Consider the following 6,000-nt stretch of genomic DNA (forward strand, 5'->3'; position numbering starts at 1 on the left):
GTGGGGGTTTGAGGATCATTTGGAGCTGGGAGACACAGTCTTTGTGGCACAGCCAGCTGGACATATAAAGAGACAGGGGGGGCGGGCATGGCGGTGAAAGAGACCAATGCAAGGGCAAAGAGGTGTGAGCAGAAAGCTCAGGATGCTTGGTTTTGGGACTGTGGAGGGGACGGGTTGCGCTCTTCTTGGGGCAGACCTCGCATTCAGATGCACTCAAGCAGAACTTCTGGCTTGCCGTTCACATCCTCGGCCATCTTGGCTCTGTTTTGGGATATTGGGCACTCTCACCACCCCACCCAGATTCCAAAAACAAAAAAATACAAAGATTTCATGCACTTATCCCACAAGAATGCGATTCTGTTCGTGTTAAATCAAGCAAACGGCAATGTTTGCCATCCTTTCACAGAGTTTGGTAAATAAATCCTGAGGAGTGCTCCTTGAGATAAAACTGAAATGAGCAAGATAATTTTAAGTCCTTTTATGTTCGTGAATGAGATAAGAGTTTATTTGGCATCGAGTGGGTGTTTGGAAAACTTGCAGATACCAGAGTTTGCTGCCTTAGTATTTCACTAAGCTGCTAAAGAGTGGGGATAAAACGTGAAAATGAACCAAAGCCTTGTTGCCTTAGCAACAAAAGTTTTTTCTTCTTCTTCTTCTTCAGTCCTTTTGTACATAGTTAGTGGATGCTATCATTACAACACACACCAGGGGGGATAAATGTGCAAACTGAGATCTCAGTGCGGCCTTGGCCTTTTGCCTCTCTTTCAGGAAAGAATTACAGAAAAGCTCCATCTCTTTGGAGAATGTTGAAGACCCAGGTGAGGGGTCACGCTGCCCCCCAATAGCCCTCTGCTGCTTGGACATGATGTCCCATTGAGGGGCCGAAGCTTGGCCCTATAGGGGGGTCTATTTGACAGTGTGCAGGACATGACTGAATGTTGGCCAGGCTTAGAAAGGCAATACATTGATCAAAGACTGTGGTCACAATAGCATAACATGGGTGCCCTTGGTGGTTCACGGAGCATGGTCAGCTGTTACACAGGACACAGGGCTCGTGGGGGAGGGGGGTTTAGGGAAGATGAAGGGTGAGGGTTGAAAAACCAGAATAATACTACTCAGAAGCAATAATATCCCAGGGGTAGGGAATCTTTCTTCACTGTGGTCAGCCTTATTTTTCTTCCAAAGATTTTAATTAAATCTTGTGTGGCAAATACAATTATCCCTGAAACACACACACGTTCACACACACTTTGTTACCTGCCTTATTCAGCACTGGTACAGCATCCTCGCGTCTCTGCTACATGAAGGGAAGCTAATGGAGGAGTTAGAAAGGAAAAAAGTTATATTAGGATATTAACTCAAAAAAGCTCAGTTATGAGCCTCTAGATCAGTGTAAATAGTTACTGTTCTTAATAGCTGTATTTACATGGAGCACTTGGAATAAAAATTCTTCATGCAAACACCTCAGTTCATCCAATCAGCATCAGTCATAATTAATTTTTAATCTGATCAAGATGGATGGCTTAAATATTTTCACAATCTGATGAACAAGAAAAAAATAACCATGTATATTTTATTTCTGATTGTTTTTGTGGTTTGTTCTTTTTGCACATGCTTGAACTACGTGTGGGTTAGGTGATGTAATAAGTTTCAACCAGTGGCAGAGCTAGACTTTCATACATGAGGTGGCCAGAGGGTCAGCAAGACTTTTTCAGGGGGCCATTTACAAAGAAAGAGAAAAGAAAATACCTTAATTCTCTAACACACACACACTTGCATACACTGTGTGATAACAGTGACAGACATTAGACAGACATGAGAAATAAAACATCTTTATATTAATGATCTTGATCACAGAGTGCAAATATTTTCAAAAAGTTCAAAGACGTCCATAGAAAGATAAATTAGTTGTTTTGGGATTCGGTTTGGAGGGCTTTATGTGGTGGTAGAGAGTTAAATGGCTTCTCCACCTCGTAGTCTTGGCTTACCACCTGGTGGTTATGGACTGGATTCTTGTGCCTGACAATAACCAGTGTGGCTAGCTCTGCATTAGAAGCTATCGGTCTTGCTAAGACTCAGGGTGAGTCTTGGCCTGATCTGTGTCCTTTCTCTACAAAAAAAGTCTGAAATATCTCCTCTCTGACTGCTTTTAGGCTACATTTCTCCACATTTTCATGCTTTAGCTTATTTAAAATCAACTAGCAGCCTTGCTAGCCTCCTGTTTAAACTGGCTCATGTAGCACTAGCTTAGTCAGCCCCAAGTAACGTGGATATTGATGTATTATGACCATCTCTATATTTTATTTTCAGCTCCTATGTATAAATCTTGGTCAAACTTTTGTGTTGGAAACTCTGAAAGTTAAAGATTAAAGTGTCTTGATGGCTGAAAGACTCAAAAAAAGTTGTTCATGCCGACATTTGAAAATCTTGCAAGTTAGTCCACATTGTAAAGCTATTTGACACGCACAATCATATTAAATCTTTCCATCGTGTACATATACTGAGAGGATGCTTTTATCTAGCGTCCAAGTCAATGTAACTAATGTTTTATTTTTGAGAATTGGATAAAAAGTCATATTTTTAAGTTACCTGAAGATGAATCCCTAATATCTGCAGTTGGTGTCTTTTCTTTTGTCCCAGATTGTCATGCTAAACCACCACCATGTTCCTAGGGGTGCCAGTCCTTGAGATCTACCATCCTGCAACTTTTAGGTTCATCCCTTCTCCAACACATCTGAACCAAATGTCATTTAGTTCTGCAGAGGCCTGGTAATGAGCTATTCATTTGATTCAGGTGTGTTGGAGAAGGGATGCATCTAAAAGTTGCAGGACAGCAGACTCGAGAACTGGACTTGGGCACCCCTGTCCTACAAAATATACGGTACCTTTAGTTCAGATGAACACAATCGTAAAAATCATTCTGACAGAGATACTTGAGATATGTTGACTAAATTCATTTATAAACTCAAGAATTCAGTGTGAATTAAAATCAATTCATCATTATGCATCAGTGCCACATTCACATTTAAGTTACTTCCCCAGTTATACCTAAAAAGTCATATCAAAAACAACCACGTGGATTGTTTCTTTATAGAGCAACTGATGACCTAAAACAAAACAGAACGTGTAGCCAACACCATCAGGCAGCCTGCTCTCAGCCACAACAGACTGGGAGCTGCAGCTCAACTGGGGGAAGCAGCCCAAGTTCCCAGAGAATATAACATTGAACTCCTTGAGACCAGACCTGGTGTTAATGTCTGCCTCTTCAAAGCAGGTCCTCTTAATGGAGCCAGCAGTTGCCTTGGAGGACCGCATGGAAGATGCCAATGAATGCAAGCAATTCCAGTACCAGAAACTGGTAGAGGAATGCCAGAGGAAAGACTGGAAAGCCTGCTGCGACTCCATAGACCAGGGGTGTCCAGCTCCAGTCCTTAAGGGTCACAATCCTGCAGGTTTTAGTCGTTTCCCTGCTTCAACACATCTAACTAAAATTAGGTCTTTGTGCAGAACTTGACAAACTGTTAGAGCCATTTGATTTGAATCTGGTGTTGAAGTAGGGCAACAACTAAAACCTGCATGACAGCAGACCTCGAGGACCAAAGTTACACTTCCCGGATGTAGGGGATTTGCTGCATGTTCCCTCCACAGCCTTCTAGGCATCACAGGAGTAGTGAAAAGAAGAACCATTAAATCCACCATAGAGTCTGCAGAGAGCCTTCTGGTGGATTTGGATCAATGGGTCAGAGAAGTGGGCCAACACTGGGACACAATTCAGGGAGTGATCAACTCCGGCTGGGTTGCCCAAGTGATAGTGTATATGTTGTGAGACCTAAAGCACCCAATGACCTCAGGAATCATCACTGATGTGTCCCAGCGTGTCTTTGGATGTATCTGCACACAAGTGTGAAAATGGTTTCCATTAATGTGAAAGCTTTGGTACCGTTAGTTCTACCCACAATCATGTGGTCCAAGTTAAGAAGATCAAATCAAAACAGTACTTTTATTACTAGGTTGGACCCCCTTTTACCTTCAGAACTATCTTAATTCTTGATGTGAAAGATTCAATAAGGTGTTGGAAGCATTCCTCAGAGATTTTGCTCCATATTGACATGACAGCATCACACAGTTGTTGCAGGTTTGTCGGTTGCATCCATGATGAGAATCTCCCGTTCCACCACATCCCAAAGCTGCTCTGACACATTACACTTTGAATGTTGAATGGTGTCTGCTGTAAATGAATTGCCCACATGGGATAAATAAAGTTTTATGAATCAACTGGATTGAGTACAGCAGAGTGAACACAGTGAACTCAATGTCATGTTCTAGAAAGCAGTTGGACATGGTTTGAGCTTTGTGACATGGTGCATTATCCTGCTGGACGTGGCCATCATGGACATGGTTAACAACAATATTCAGGTTGGTTGTGGTGTTTTAACAATGTGACATTGGGACACAAAGGGTACCAAGAAAATATCTTCCACACTATTACACCACCAGCAGCCTGGGCCATTAATACAAGAGGGAGATATTAACTACAATGATGCAGAAGCTCCACAAAAGCAACAAACACAAACTAACTGAACAACACATGAGAGGCCATAAACCGACATTAACATGGAGCTTTGTATGTCCAGTGTAATTATCCACTTTACATGGAGGCCTGGCTTTAGACGCTCACACTGTATTAAATAACTGCAGCCAAGACCTGCAATTACTCCAGAAAAATAATTCACAGTTTTGGTCTTTTTGTTTTCATACTTCTGGCTTCCACCCATATACCACCAAATACTCTTAATTGTGTATGAAAGTTAAAGATCATCATATTTTTTAAAAGAGAAACAGACTGAGGTCATTCTGCTGAAGTTGTTCACCAACTTTTGCCACAAATACAAGAAACAGCAAAAGAAGTAAGAAATCTTCTCTACTACTACTTTGTCTGGAATTACATTATATTTTGTTTACAGGTAGAGATGATGCATAGCAGAATCAGAAGTGAATCTCTCAGCACCATGGGAGGCCACTCCAACCAGACGAACCGACTGCATTTCTAATGAAGCCGCAGCATTCTGACAAGGCCGACTCGCTACTTTTGTTTGCTTCCTGCAGGCGAGCCAAGATGATGTATGAGACTCATACTGTGCAGACAGGCAGCAACAAATTTGCTTGGCTGGTTGACTGGTGGGAGGTTGGTAGGCAGTGAAGGTGGAGTTGGGGGGAGTTGTCACATTTAAGCAATGCAATAAAAGAAAAAAGAAGCCTTTGTAGCCATTTGTCTTATTTGCTGCGGTTATTTGCATTCTTCTGGGATGATATTTCACACGCAAGCATGTGACGTTTAAGTGAAAACTAGATTTGGTTTAATTAAAACCCTTTTAATTGAGTTTGTGTGTTTGCTCAATTTAAAGATGCTTTTAGTTGTAACAGTAGATGCATTAGGCTACTTCAGTTCACAATACAAAATTCATATATAAAAATAAACAAAGTTGTTGCTTCCCATCAGTCACAAGCAAAACATCTGATTAATTAAACTGATCTTACTTGGAAAAAACAAAACAAAAAACAGTCTCCTCTGTGTTACCTCCCCCTTAAATCAATCTCCTCTTTCCACCCCTACACGAGCCTTGTTTTCTGCCTCCCTCCCATCACAGAAATGAATGGCACAGATGTTGGATGAAACATACCCCTTGGTCCCCTTTTCCTTACGCTCAGCATGAGGTCTGAAACTTGTATTTCATCATTGTTTCAGCCCCCCTCTCTCTCTCTTTTCCCAAACAGGACCCAAAGAAGAGGGAGACTGGGATGCCAAATACAGCTAGATTAAAAAGAGGGGGGTGGGGGAGCTAAGGAATATGAAGAAAGCAGAGAGTACCAATCTCCAAACAAGTGGTGCGTAGGAAGGTCACATGTTGAATGTTTGTGGAGCTCCACAGTGGGGAGCTTATAGTGGGGTTACAGGCGATGGGTGGCACAGCAGAGCTGCAGTGAAGGATCAGAGTGGTG

The 6,000-nt window shown here is 42.0% G+C and overlaps 1 protein-coding gene across 1 annotated transcript in view; it reads right to left on the reverse strand.

The window, feature by feature from the left end:
- pknox2 (pbx/knotted 1 homeobox 2) overlaps positions 1–2,734 on the reverse strand; it is a 152,852-nt gene extending 150,118 nt beyond the window's left edge. The window contains exons 1-2 of the mRNA XM_042008855.1: positions 2,590–2,734; positions 1,258–1,312 (exon numbers count right to left, since the gene is read on the reverse strand). The gene's annotated coding sequence lies outside the window, so the exon portion shown is untranslated. The remainder of the gene's footprint in view (positions 1–1,257; positions 1,313–2,589) is intronic.
- Positions 2,735–6,000: the final 3,266 nt, after the last annotated feature.

This window comes from Melanotaenia boesemani, chromosome 15, assembly GCF_017639745.1.
Source record: "Melanotaenia boesemani isolate fMelBoe1 chromosome 15, fMelBoe1.pri, whole genome shotgun sequence".
Taxonomy (NCBI): Eukaryota; Metazoa; Chordata; class Actinopteri; order Atheriniformes; family Melanotaeniidae; genus Melanotaenia; species Melanotaenia boesemani.